Consider the following 14,032-nt stretch of genomic DNA (forward strand, 5'->3'; position numbering starts at 1 on the left):
GCTTGTGATTTCAAATAAAGCTGTTGGACTATAACCTGGTGTTGTGTGACTTCTTACATTTATATAAATGCAAGTTGTTGTTGTTGTTGTTGAATAGGTTTTCTTGGTACAGTGGACCTTAGTCAAACTGTTGTTGAATTACATTCAATGTTTTTTCTTCTGTAGATTGAGTGTTGGGATCAAAAGGCTTTGGCCTATGTTCCTTCTTCTTCCAACTTCAGATTTTGTGTTAGATTGTTTTGGCCTAGAAATTGGGTATAGCCCCGCTTGAGGCGTTAGAACTGGCGATGCGCTAAGTTTATAGCCAGACGAAACTTATCGCCGCCTGGTGCGATATTGGGTTGCATCGCCCCCAAAGGGGATTGAGGTGCTAAATCAGCCGTTGCACGGTGCTCTTAAGGCGCAAAAGGTCAGGCGCTACTCAATATCGACGCGGACGGGCGCAGCGCAGGTGAACTCAATTACGGGAAAGCACGAGACCTACAGGCGCCGGCCAGCTCTTAAAGGGACGGGTCAGTCAGACTGAGCTTAAACACCCAACGCCCTGAAGGCCTCAGATTCGGCGCTCGCCCTTGTCTGGCGTTAGAAACTTGTGCATTATGGAGAAGGTTAGGCAGAAAGCAGAGCGCTTCAGCACTGAGGCTCTGGACCACTTGGTGGCTGCAGTTGAACACCGTCGAGAGGTCCTGTATCCAGATAATGGCAAGAGGCCAAATCAGAAGGCTTATCGACGATCTTGGAGGGAGGTTGCTGTGAGGGTGAATTCCAGCAGCATGGCGACCAGGACCCCTGTTCAGTGCAGGAAGAAATTCAACGACCTCACACGGATCGTTAGGGTGAGTGATAGTTTACCAAACTTGTGCTTCCCTCCATCTGCAGCTGACTTCGGACACCCTGCTGCAATGATGCGCCAATGGCCATCTGTCAGTATGCACCCATGGCCCTTTCTGGCCACACACATGGACAGATGTCTCAAGGCCTCATGTAAGGGCTCTTGCACCATGGGCGGCATGCGATGAGGTCTCAAGGCCTCATGTAAGGGCACTTGCACCATGGGGGGCATGCGATGAGGTCTCAAGGCCTCATGTAACAGAACCTTCCCTTCTTTCCCCTGCAGCCCAAGATGGCACAGATTAGAAAGGAGCAGCGTCGAACCGGTGGCGGACCTGCACAAGTGGTCACTCTCACGGATCTGGAGGAGAGAGTGCACCAGATACTTGGAGGACGTCTGTCTGGTCCAGTGACCACTGCATCTGCCGACCCCATTACCGACAGCGAGGGTAAGACTCTCACCTTTTCCACCTGTTGCCTTCCACTTGGTCCCCCCGCCAGCATGCATCCTCAGTGTGCAGCCATGTCAGAGCCGTGCCGCAATCTGGCATGCCTTTCAGCAAACCTGTCCTTTTGCTGAAGCCACTCTTCAACCTCCCACTTTCAGATGAAGCAGCACCAACTCAGGCTCAACGCGCTGAAGCTGCCAGTGCCAGTGCCACCGGAGGCGAGGACCAGGAGGAATCCAGACCAGCCGTTGCAGAATCCGGGGAGCGGAGACATCTGCAGACTGGGGATAGTAGTCCCCTGGAGGGGAGGGGGGGTGGCTCTGAGGATGAACCAGTTGCCAGACCAAGCAGCATGGAGCAACGCAGGGGGGATAGGCAAGTTCGGCCACCGTCTCCCCGCAGGGCAAGGCAGGTCGTCATGACTGCTGCACAGAGTGCAGATGAGGCCGTTGCCCTCCAAACAAGCTCCCATTCCGATGCCAGTTGGTCAAAAGGCTTTTAGGTGTAGTGGTGCAAGTGCTTCGGACAGGGTTGAAGGAACCAAGTACTGTAAAGCTCAAATCCCAGAACTCCGCTCCACATTAGCGCACCAACTCTCTCTAGCAGCGAGCGCAATGAGCAGACCAAGTGGCAGAAGATTCTGCAGTAGAGCTGTCCCCTTTAAAAAGCGCCCCCCTACTCCGAGAAGGGACTGTTAGCCCTCCCTTGAACTGTCACTAATAGCGCTGGGCACTAAGGCTCCGGGCGCCACCCAATATGCGCTCAGGCGCCCCTAAAAGGCGTTGCACACTGAAATGACGTCATGAGCTGCTTGCGCTTGCGGGCGCGCGCAAACACTTAGCGCAGGCGCTAAATGTATAGTCAATATCTGAGTTGGCGCTATCTTCATAGCGTCTGCCCCAACATAGCGCTTCGCCCCAATTCTAGGTCTCTTTAGGCGCTCAGCGCCGGCGCTACCAACCCAATTTCTAGGCCATGGTATTTGTATTGGCCACTAGTATCATTAGTTAAACAATAATTGAGCTTGCATGCATTTTAACAAACCCAACCAAAAGGAACAAATGAAGGCTGAGACTGAAGGTCAAGTGGCTTTGAGCTTATCGTCAGTTTGACACATCAATACAGTCAAAGGCCTAGAAATTCAGTATAGCCACTTTTGGGGAGCTAAAGTCGGGCGGCCGCTAAAGTTTGCGCCCGGCGCAAAGTCGCGCCACCTTCGCTGATATTCAGTCGCATCGCCCCAAGAGGTTGCTGCTGCGCTAAAACAGGCGATGCACGACTATCTTTAGGCGCTAAGCCGGCGGTGCAGAGCGATACCCCCAAGGCCGGGCGCAGCGCCGGTGCGGCGAGTTGTTGATTGACGGCAGACACTCTGGCGCCGGTCAGCTCTTAAAGGGGGAGGGTGTATTTGTTTGCCTGCCACGCCCTGCACACTGCAGCCGTCAACCTAGGCCTGACCAGTTCAGCTTCATCTGCACAACGCCCAGGGCTATGGAGAAGGCCAGGGAGAGAGCGCAGCGCTTCAGCGACGGTGACCTGAGGCTGCTGGTTGGCGGAGTGGAGCGCAGGCGCCATGTTCTGTTCCCAGAAGGTGGCAAGAGGCCGCTGCCCAGCGCCTACCGGAAAGCCTGGAGGGAGGTCTCAAACAGGGTGTCTTCCAACAGCGTGGTTGCCAGGACTCCTGTGCAATGCCGGAAGAAGTTCAACGACCTCACTCGGGTTGTCAGGGTGAGTACCCTTTCCAGTGTCCTCCTCATCCCTGCATGTGCACCTAACTTTATGGGCAAAGGGACCTGAAAGCCCTAATGGCCAGCCCTCATCCAGCAGCTATGGGACTGGCATGAAAATCACTGTACAAGCTATTTAACCATGGGAGGAATTGCAGACAAGATCAGCGCTTCACACTGTACTTAGAGGCCATCCTTTCTCTTGCAGGCCAAGGTGGCGCACAACCGGCGGAAACGAACTGAGACCGGGGGAGGCCGTCCTGACGTCAAAGAGCTCTCCGACCTCGACCAGCGTGTGGAGCGCATTATGGCAGGCCGGCTGATTGGCCCCGTCGCCAGTGGAGATGCCGACCCTGTTCTGGGCACCAATGGTAAGGGCATCACCTTTTTGACCTCTCTCGTTCCACTTGCGCCTCAGATCAGCATCCTTTGCCACTGTCCGACCAATGCAGTGAATGGCACCACTCATGCCTCCCTCGCTGCCGCCCTGTCCTCACTCTAAAGCTACTCTTGTGCCTTCCTGCTTTCAGATGGTGAATCGCCAGGTGAGGAGGCGGGCCCTCAAGCTGCCACTGTCAGCGCTTCCGAATTAGAGGAGGAGGAAGAGGAAGCCGGCCCATCAGTGTCAGCCGCGCCAGCCCATGGCGATGAAGGGGACACGTCTTCCCTGGAGGGGAGCCGGGGGGAAGGGTCGGAGGAGAGTGAAGCTCCGGGGCCCAGTGGGCTGCAGCAACGCGGGAGGGGTGGGGAAGCTCAGCGGACTTCTCCCCAGAGGGTGAGTGCGGCCTCCAGTCCTGCGACGGTCAGCGCAGAGGAGGTGCGGCTCCTGGAGGAAATGGCCGTCCAGGCTGAGCGCAGGCACAATGAGCTCATGGCTGCAGTGGCAAGGATGCCTGACTCCATTGAGTCTTTGTCAAGGATTGTGCAGCAATTTGGAGCAGCACAGGCCAGGAGTCTACAGGACTTCGCGGCAGCACAGGCGGCTTCGAGCCAAGTGCTCAGTCGTGCCGTCCATTCACTGGCTGTTGTCATGCAGACACAGACCAGGGCCACGCGGGCACTAACTGCTGCCACCCTCGCTGGATCAGCCAGGCATCGCCAGGGCACCCGCCGCGCAGCAGCAGCCCAGCAGTCTGTTCTTCAGCTGTTTGCTGCGCATGCTGCAGTGCTGGCCCGTGCGAGTGCCAATGTATCAGGCGACCAGCGAGCACCTGCGATCTGCCAGGTTGGCACCATTCATGCAGCCGACACTGCCACTCCACCATTGCAGCTGCCACGAGCCGCTGGACAGACTGCTGCTGCCCAAGCAAAGTTGGAGCAGTCAGCAGCCGGCCCCTCCAGGGCCAGAGTTGGTGCAGGCCGACCCCCAAGGGCAACTGCCGTCTCACCATCTGACCCCCAGCAGCCTTCCCCCAGCCTTGCTGCAGCCACTGGGCTCCCATTGAGGAGGACCTGCAGGGCGGGCAGGGGCCAGGCAAGGATGCGAAAGGCATCGCCCTCGCAGGGCAAAAAGTACAAGGTCTGCACAAATGGTTGGTGCTTTTTGTAACGCCGAGACTGGTGTAGTTGTGTTTTTGTAAGGCCGAGACTGTTACTTTTGTGTTTTTGGAGGGGGCTTCTCCACATGAGGTTGTAATGTGGGAAGGGCAGAGGTTTGCAATAAATTAATGTTCTTAAGTTGCACTGTGCTTGGTTTTATTGTCAAGTCCTGGTTGCCCTGCTCGGCTGAGGGCTTGTGGAGCGGGTACATTCATCTGCTGACATTGGCACAAGCCATTCCCTGAGAGGGGGCCGAGAACCGACGTTCAGTAAGCCAGCGACGGGCGGCCCTTGCACTTTCTGCCTCCCTCCTGTGCTGGTCCTCCTCCTCCTCCTCCTCAGGTGGTCCTCCAATCTCTGGTGGCAGTGGCTGAGTCCTGCGGATAGCCAGGTTGTGCAGCATGCAGCAAACGACCACGAAATGGGAGACTCGCTTCGGCGAATATTGTAGGGCTCCACCGGAACGATCCAGACAGCGGAACCGTTGCTTCAGGACGCCGATTGTTTGCTCGATGATGTTCCTGGTCACTTGATGGCTATCGTTGTATCCCTCTTCAGCAGGGGTGCTGGGCGCACGGAGCGGGGTCATCAGCCAGGTACACAAAGGATAGCCTTTGTCCCCGATAAGCCATCCTCGTGGGTGAGGCTGGGCCTGGAACATGTCTGCCACAGAAGTCTGGCGCAGGATGAAGGCATCGTGGCTGCTGCCTGGAAAGCGGGCATTGACAGCTAGGATGAGCTGCCTGTGGTCACACACCAGCTGGACGTTGAGCGAATGGTAGCCCTTCCGGTTGCGGTAATCCTTGGCATTCTCCAGAGGTGCCCGCAAAGCCACATGCGTGTAGCCAATGGCGCCCTGCACCATGGGGAAGCCCGCGAATGCTGCAAAGCCCATTGTACGCTGTTGCTGCTTGGCAAGGGCCATGGAGAAGGTGATGAACTGACGTCTCCTTTTGAAAAGGGCATTGGTCACCTGGCGGATGCAGCAATGCACGGCGAACTGGGAGATGTTGGAAATGTCCCCAGTAGTGGATTGGAAGGAGCCGGTGGCATTGAAGTTGAGAGCCACCGTCACCTTCACTGCCACCGACAGAGACGTCCTGCTCCTCAGCTGTGGCTGCAGATCACCGCCAAGCAGGTGGCAGATCTCTGTGACCACCTCCCTTCGGAATCGCAGCCTCCGAAGACACTGCTCGTCAGACATGTTGAGACAGGAGAACTGCTGGCGGTATACCCTGGGTGGGTAAGGCCTCCTTTCCTGACGCCTGTTGCCCCCTCTCCGTCTAGCCAGGGCTGCCACTCTCTCACGGCATCTGTGAGCCCTTTGGATGCAATGGAGAAAGCCAGCGTTTGCACCCATTGCAGCCCCCATAATATGTTAGCAAACAATGATATGTCAATGAGCCAAAGACAAGTGGAAAGCTGTGGCCTGAAGCCACAAGTACCTGTCCGAGTGTTGAGCCAAAGCAGAAAGCTCTCTACCTTGGTCTCTCTGCAAAGATCCGTCTCTCAAGAAGGAGTGCTGCGAAATGGCAGCCTTTTATAGTGCAGGAGGAGTGCCCTTTAATTTGCGCCCCCCGTGCCCCGCATCGACTGAGCACCGTTCCACTCGACCAGTCGCTAGGGGCGCCAGGCGCACAATGGGGCGTCGCGACTGAATTTCCGGTTGGGGGCGCACAAAGGGCGTTGCACGAGGAAATGACGTCAGGATCTGCGCACGCAGCTGAGTGCGCGCAAAGACTTTGCGCCGCCGCTAAATCGTGAGTGAAGTTGGGGAGAGGCGCAGATCGTGCTGCGCCCGGCCGCTAGCCGCCTAGCGCCTGACATCTACTCCTCCTAAGGCGCTACCGGCTGGCGCAACCAACTGAATTTCTAGGCCAAAATCTATTAATGTCACAGTAGTCATAAATTTTAGCTTTAAATGTTTTGTGTAAGTCCTTCTATTTCATTGTTTTGTCAAACACTGGTTCGTCACTACCTCCTGTACGGCTTCTATCTATAATGTCTATAGCAACCTCTCAGTAACACATCCAGTCGAGCTCAGCCCAATATTTTGACATAGCAATCAAGTTCAACAGTACTCTGCTGAGAAATGAAGATGCTCTTCTGAACATTAGCTTTTGGTTGTTCAGTCCGGTGTAATAGAATATTTCACAATAGATGCCACTCTGCATCCTAACATATCTTTCTTGCTGATGAACCGCGTCTGTGTCACCTCAGGCCAACTCATGATCATGGTTCGCTGTGTCACCATATCATTCACTATTGTTGGCGATTCTGAATACTTTTCATATTATTAAGTTAGTGTACTTGTTAAGAAAACAAGAATGTTGGCAGCAATCTAAGCAAGACTGGGAACAATTTATTAGGAAAAAAATTGCGCTATGATACTTTTTTAAACAGCGGTTTCTTCCAGCACAAATTGTTTTGATTTAGTGAAGGTGATTGTCGCTATTATTGTGGGTGACTACTTACTAACTTGTGGTTGTGTTCTCAAACAGTCATTTGTGGTTTCCTCCCTTTTTCACTGGTTTTGATTTGGAGTTTCCTAGATGACACATTTGGCGAGCAGTCAACTGCTGTCGGTTGGCTGACTCATGTGTTTAATGGATGTGTTGCTCATTACATACTTAAAAATACTGGATTTGATTAAAAAGCAAACCGGTCTCGGGACAGTTTATAGTGAGGCTTTCGGCCTGTTTTTAAGCTGACACTGTCACAGACTGACTTTTTTTTTTACCCCGTTTGGCTATTACTACATGAGTTACAGGAAAACAGTGAAAGCCATCACTGAAACAATGGGGGTGATTTTAGCTCTACCCACACAGCGGGTGTGCAGTTAAGCTCACTCAGGTTATTTACCCACCCTGGAGACACCAGCATTTACACTCGCTTCACTGAGAAGGCAGCAAGGCAATTTGATGTCAATGGAAATTAAAATTGGGAGAAATGTAAAAGGGGCTGCCGACTCGCTTTCACCCATTTTACCGGATCGCACAAAGTCAAGATCTATCTCATTGAATTTTATCCATATTGGTGAGACACAAACCCTCATCTCATAGTCACACTCAGTTAATAGCAGGATGGGATGGTCTGGCTGTGGGTTTCTTCAAGACCAACTAAATGCTGCTCCATGAAGAGCTAACTGGTCAATTTAAAGAATGGAAAGACGCTTGGGTGAAGATCAATTACCGCTGTTCACATTAGTCATTTTATTCTTACCTCAATTTTTTCACTAAATTTATCAGCAGGAGGAATTTCATTCCTGCAGCACCAGTGTTTTCCAACTTCACCTCATCCCAAACATTCACCTTAGTTTGGAAACATTCTGACCAGCAGTGCTCCTAGACCATAATGGTTTTTCCTTTTAGATGGTAAATTTTATTCATGTAATTTTCCTGAAGGAACATAGGAATGTGCAGGATTGGAAAAGGCATATTTGGCAACCCCAAAGTTCAAAAACAGAATACACTGTTCACTACATAAAGCCCTCAATTAATTGTCTCATCAAATATCTGACCACACTTAAAATTGCTGATGGTATCATTTGTCATTTCCCTGTGTACATCAAAAAGTAAAAATAGGTTTTTGATGAGGTTATTGGGCCGTAATTTGCGGCCCCTACAGGTGCGTACGAGGTGTGCATGTGCCCATAGGGGCCGCGCAAGTTCCGGGTTTAGGCATGCGAAGCACATGCGCGAAAACCCGGAACTTGCGATCTGTCAAGAATCTTCTTGACAGATCCTCCTCATCCCCGGGAAAAGGGCATCCGCGGGCGGAGAGCTGGGCTATTTGCCTGCTTTTACCAGCGTAAGAGTTTTAAAAAACAGAAATAAAACCTGTGAAATAAGGTAAGTTTATTTTTAGCCCCTTTAAAACATGTAAATTTATTTTTCAAAAAATGTCATTTTTGTTTTAAATATTTAATTAAATGCCATTTTAATTAAGTAAAATAAAGTTACATATTTAAAATTATTTAATGTGTTGGTGTATTTTTTAAGTGATTCCTCATTCATACTTAAGGGAGTTCCGTACATACAGAATCCCCACAAGTATGAATGGAAATTCCCTTCTTTCATTGGTTGGGCCAGCCCACGTGATCCCGGGGCACTTGCGAACCACCTGCACCCCTGGGATACGTGGGCCCTACCCGCGTGTACCCGGAGAGGCCCGGGACCACGAGTCTCCGTACCTCCCGGACCACCAGGTACGCGGGCATTTTATTTGCGAATCGGAGGCATTTCCCCGCGGGAAGCCTCCGACCGCAAATTCAGGGCCCATGTGATATTTTACTCCGGACTAAAGAAGTGTAGTCTCGATATTACCCACTTTCTCAATTAGTTGATGGCATCATTTAAATGGCAGATTCTGGAATTAAAGAGGTAACCTTGTTGATTTGGTGCTGCCATTTTTCCTTTTTGGACTTGGACTTTTTCCCCAATGTAAAATACAAATGTCCCTCTAGATATGGAAGCAATGGACTGTAATCTACTTTTCTGACATGGATGGCGTTTGGGAAAATATTGAAGCTGATTCTGGCTCAGAGAAGGTGTACCAGACCATGTAATGAGGCAGCAAGGAGTCCCATTGGTTACTGTCAAATCTTGGCTCCACTCCATTTTCCAGTTGAGCCTTTTGTATTTAAACTTTAAAATTTAACACTTCAAAAACATAAAATAATTGTAACAAGCGCCCTAGGGCACCACCAATATAATAAAATAAACAAAAAGTCCAATTAAAATAACATCTATATATATAAAGTGGCTCTTCTGTCTGTCCCGATGTCTGTCTGTCTGTCTGTTCTCTATACGTTTGAAAGTTACAGAGCGTAGCGACGCGCGCGTCGCCTCAAAAGAAAGCTTGCGATTCCGGACCGGTCATAGGCGTATTTACGTTTCGGCCGGACAAAAATCCCGCCCGCGGTATCCCAAAAACGTTCAGCGTTCTGCTCATTAGCATCTCATTAGCGACCGTGTGACGTCGAGGTCCACCAATCGGACGGCGGGTTCCTTCCTACAGTTGAGTGTCGAGTGACTCGACGATTGACCAATCCTACACTTCGGTGACCTGACCGGTCGACCAATCGGTGCGTGTGTGGGCGGGCCTTATCCTTCTGAACCGAGGTGAGTGGCCGCCATCTTGATTTTTCACAATTTTTTCCCCCACACTTTCTGTGTGTTAGGGAACTAAGGTAAATATTTTAATGATGTGTTAGGGAATTAAATAACAATTTAATAGGGGGGGGGAGAGCCTCGGGAAATCGCGGGGGGGGGAGAGCCTCGGGAAATTGCGGGGGGGGGAGAGCCTCGGGAAATCGCGGGGGGGGGAGAGCCTCGGGAAATCGCGGGGGGCGAGAGCTTCGGGAAATCGCGGGGGGGGGAGAGCCTCTGGAAATCGCGGGGGTGGGGGGGAGAGCCTCGGGAAATCGCGGGGGGGGAGAGCCTCGGGAAATCGCGGGGGGGGAGAGCCTCGGGAAATCGTGGGGGGGGGGAGAGCCTCGGGAAATCGCGGGGGGGGGCGAGCCTCGGGAAATCGCGGGGGGCTCGCGCCGCCCGCACTGACCGCGCATGCGCCGCCCGTCCGCCCACAGCGGCCGTCCATCAGCTGCGCGATACGCAGGGGACCTCAGCTCCGGACCTCAGGCGCTAGGCAGGGGGAGGGGCTGGAGGGAGGGACAGAGGGGAGTGGGGGAGTGGGGGAGGGGATGGGTGGGGGTGGGCGAGGGGAGGGAGGGAGGGAGACAGGGGAGGGGAGGGAGGGAGGGAGACAGGGGAGGGGAGGGAGGGAGGGAGACAGGGGAGGGGAGGGAGGGAGGGAGACAGGGGAGGGGAGGGAGGGAGAGGAGGGGAGGGGAGGGAGAGGAGGGGAGGGGAGGGAGAGGAGGGGAGGGGAGGGGAGGGAGAGGAGGGGAGGGGAGGGAGAGATAGGACAGGGAGAGGACATGACAGGGAGAGGGGGGACACACACGGGCAGGGAGACCAAGCGCCCCAAAATTGCCCTCGCAACGCGGGGCTCCCCAGCTAGTGTTTAATAACGCAACAGAAAAAAGCCTAGAAAAATGATTAAATCATTAAATTATAATATTATTATTAGCACCTAAGATACCCTGCGGTGTACACCGGTCACGGAAAGCCTCAGGCATACTGGTGGACACCACAAGCTTCCTCTCCAAGGTCACCTGGGAACGGACAATGCCACAGAAGAGAGGCAGGCAGCGAGTCCCCCACTCCCACGTGCTCTGCCCATCCTGGACCTATAAATTGCCATTTTGGCTAGACCCAGTATCAGACCCATGACTTACCCTGCACAACAAATGGCCAAAGATCAGGAGTGTGGGGCTAACATGCAGCCAAAAGTGGAGAAGCAACCTTCTCAAATATCTGAACAGGGGCTGCAACCTCTCGCATTCCATATATATATGAAACATGGATTCCTCCAGGCTGCAGTCGTCACATGCAGCCTGGGAATCAGTGAAGGTACTTAAAACAATATTGCACATGACTGCTCCTTGGAACACTCGCAACCTCAAATCGCCAACAATGCAGGGAAGGACTCCCACATAGAGAGTGTTCCATTGAGGCCCCCCACTTCCGCCGGACAACAAGATGGAACGTCTGGGCATATCCGGACAGCAGAGGAGGGTGAAGATTGGAGAGTGTGCAGGAGCAGCCTGTACAAGAAATCCCTCCACGCAGATTTAAATGGCATGGAGGGCATTTCCGAGAGATAGCTCAAGTTTGGCCGGGGGCAAGTGTTGAAAGCTCTTGCTCAAAGCAGGTGGACATTTCATCCGTAAATGCAAGAGAGGGTGGAGAAGCACGCTGCTCAATTTTGGATGCTGGGAAACCTGTCAGAGTGGGCCTTAAGCAACTTGCAGATAAGAGGGCCTTTAAAAGTCGCATAGATGTTAAAGATTTACATTCAAGGCCTTTTCTGACCCCTTTTTGCCAATTTTTTTTCCTGCTGCCACTGATGCCTTCAAACAGCGAGGAGTTGCTCCCTCATTTATCTGCTCTTCCTTGCACCTAGGGAATCTTGGCTCTATTCATTTTTGTCTGCCATTTCTTAATTCCCTGCCCCTTCAACTTTAACAAAAGCTGCTGATTGGTTGAGATGTCACTTGCTGAATGTTTGTCCCAGTTTGCAACAGTCTCTGTCCATTGACCCAATCCATTTAAATTTAATTTACATTCAATTATTTTCTCCCACCATTAGCATCTTTCCAGACTGTTTGAATTTACACCTGAAGTTGTGAATAACAGTATGTTACAAACACTCTGCCACGTGTCTGCCCATTTCACCAGCCTGTCTATGCCCTCTCGAAGTCTATCACTATCCTCCTCACTGTTTTATACTTATATAAGTTTTGTGTCATCTGCAAATTTTGAAACTGTGCCCTGTACATCCAAGTCCAAGTCATTAATATATATCAAGAAAAGCAGTGGTCCTACAACCGACCCCTGGGGAACACCACTGTGTACCTTCCTCCAGCCTGATAAACAACCGTTCACCACTACTCTCTGTTTCCTGTCACTTAGCCAATTTCGTATCCATGCTGCCACTGTCCCTTTTATTCCATGGGCTTCAACTTTGCTGGCAAGCCTATTATGTGGCACTTTATCAAACGCCTTTTGGAAGTTCATGTACACCACATCAACCACATTGCCCTTATCATCCCTCTCTGTTACCTCATCAAAAAACTCGATCAAGTTAGTTAAACACAATTTGCCTTTAACAAATCCGTGCTGGCTTTCCTTAATTAATCCACACTTGTCCAAGTGACTGTTAATCTTGTCCCTGATTATCGTTTCTAAAAGCTTCCCCACTACCGAGGTTAAACTAACTGGTCTGTAGTTGCTGGGTTTATCCTTACAATTCAATTCTTCTGAGGTTAAAAAAGATAAGCACATTCAGCCTCCTAGCAGTATTTTTGTAATCGGTAATTACCTGAGAAATTATGCTTAACGCAGTGTTAACGTCACTTGTATTTCTTATGATATTGAAGTGTAAATCATATGTGTAACTTTTCCCCTCCCTCCTACATTACAGGGTTTTTGCTTTTCACAAGAGGTTTCATCAATTATGCAAAAGTTCGGAAGGTGGCTGCCAAGATCACCAGCTTGAAAAAGCCCAGATTCCTTTTCATTTACTGATGGTAACAAATTACATCTTTCCAGTATCCTGTTATACTGTATGTAGAGGTACTCATTTCTGTATCCTGTCAGCCAATTTCATTGTAAAAAGAAAGCAAAAATAAGAGTTAGTATTACGGTTGGACTGAGAAAGACAGCAGACTGAAGGATTTGTTACATCAAGATCTTATACTAGGGCTACATAGTATGCTGAATCTTTTTGTGTTAGTGGAGAAAATAATTACCATGTGCAATATTGCCCTCCACCTTTGACCTTGAGCACTATCGCAGATTGTCACTTACTGCTGTAATCCCTCAGGCAGTGACTTAGCCTCTATAGCCCTTAAAAGCAGTATACATATATATATATAAATAATGTTTATATATATATAAAATTATAATAGAGATAGTCTGCCTATAGTTGTCCCAATCTGTTACTTAGGCTGGACAGCTTGTGGCTACAGTGGGTCAGCTGTGCTCTTTCATGAGTCTCAAAGATTTAGTACAGATAAAAGTGAACTGCAAGCGTCTACTGTGCAGCTGAAAGAACCTCTGCAGCCGTGAAGCTGTCACCTATAAGATAGTCTACTTTATTTGTCAAATACGTATACAGTTGTTAGTACTGTCGCTGGGTCAAAATCCTGGAACTCCCTCCCTACCAGCACCATGGGAGTACCTTCACCACATGGACTGCAGCGGTTCAACAAGGTGGCTCACCACCACCTTCCCGTGGGCAATTAGGGATGGGCAATAAATGCTGGCCTTGCCAGCGACACCCACATCCCATAAACAAATAAAAAAAAGCACGACTGGATGTGTGCATGCAACTTCCTCCAAATTCATACACTTCTTCTGTCTTTCCTCTGTTCTAAATCCATTCAATTCCATTTTAAATAAGTGAACAGATACTGCGCTAATTGGTACATTTTAGATTTTGAGAAGTTCATCCCACTCTCTGGGGGTAATTTTGAATTCAATGGAAATGAAAATCGGGAGAGATGTATAACGGGTGGTGATTGGATATTGCCCGTTTCATTTAAAAGTCAATAGCTCCTGTTTGGTGAGTATATGTGCTCTATTGCCCAAACTTGGTCTTCCAGTTGATCAATTGTACAACAGATTGTACGTTGAAGCATATGGCCGGGGCAGCCAGCAGCAGCATACTGTTCAGAGCAGGGTTATTTTTGGTACAACTAACACAGGCACCATAAAATTACAAGCAACAAATACCATCTATTAATGTGCTCTTGTACTTGTACAGTTTGGTATATGTTCAAATCCATAGGAAGGCTGGCTGGTGAAGTGGATTAGGACACTGGCCTTTCACCTCTTGAATCTGGGTTTGAATCCTGCT

Source organism: Somniosus microcephalus, chromosome 2 (genome assembly GCF_052327205.1).
Source record: "Somniosus microcephalus isolate GS21.2 chromosome 2, FLI_Smic_1.0, whole genome shotgun sequence".
Lineage (NCBI taxonomy): Eukaryota > Metazoa > Chordata > Chondrichthyes > Squaliformes > Somniosidae > Somniosus > Somniosus microcephalus.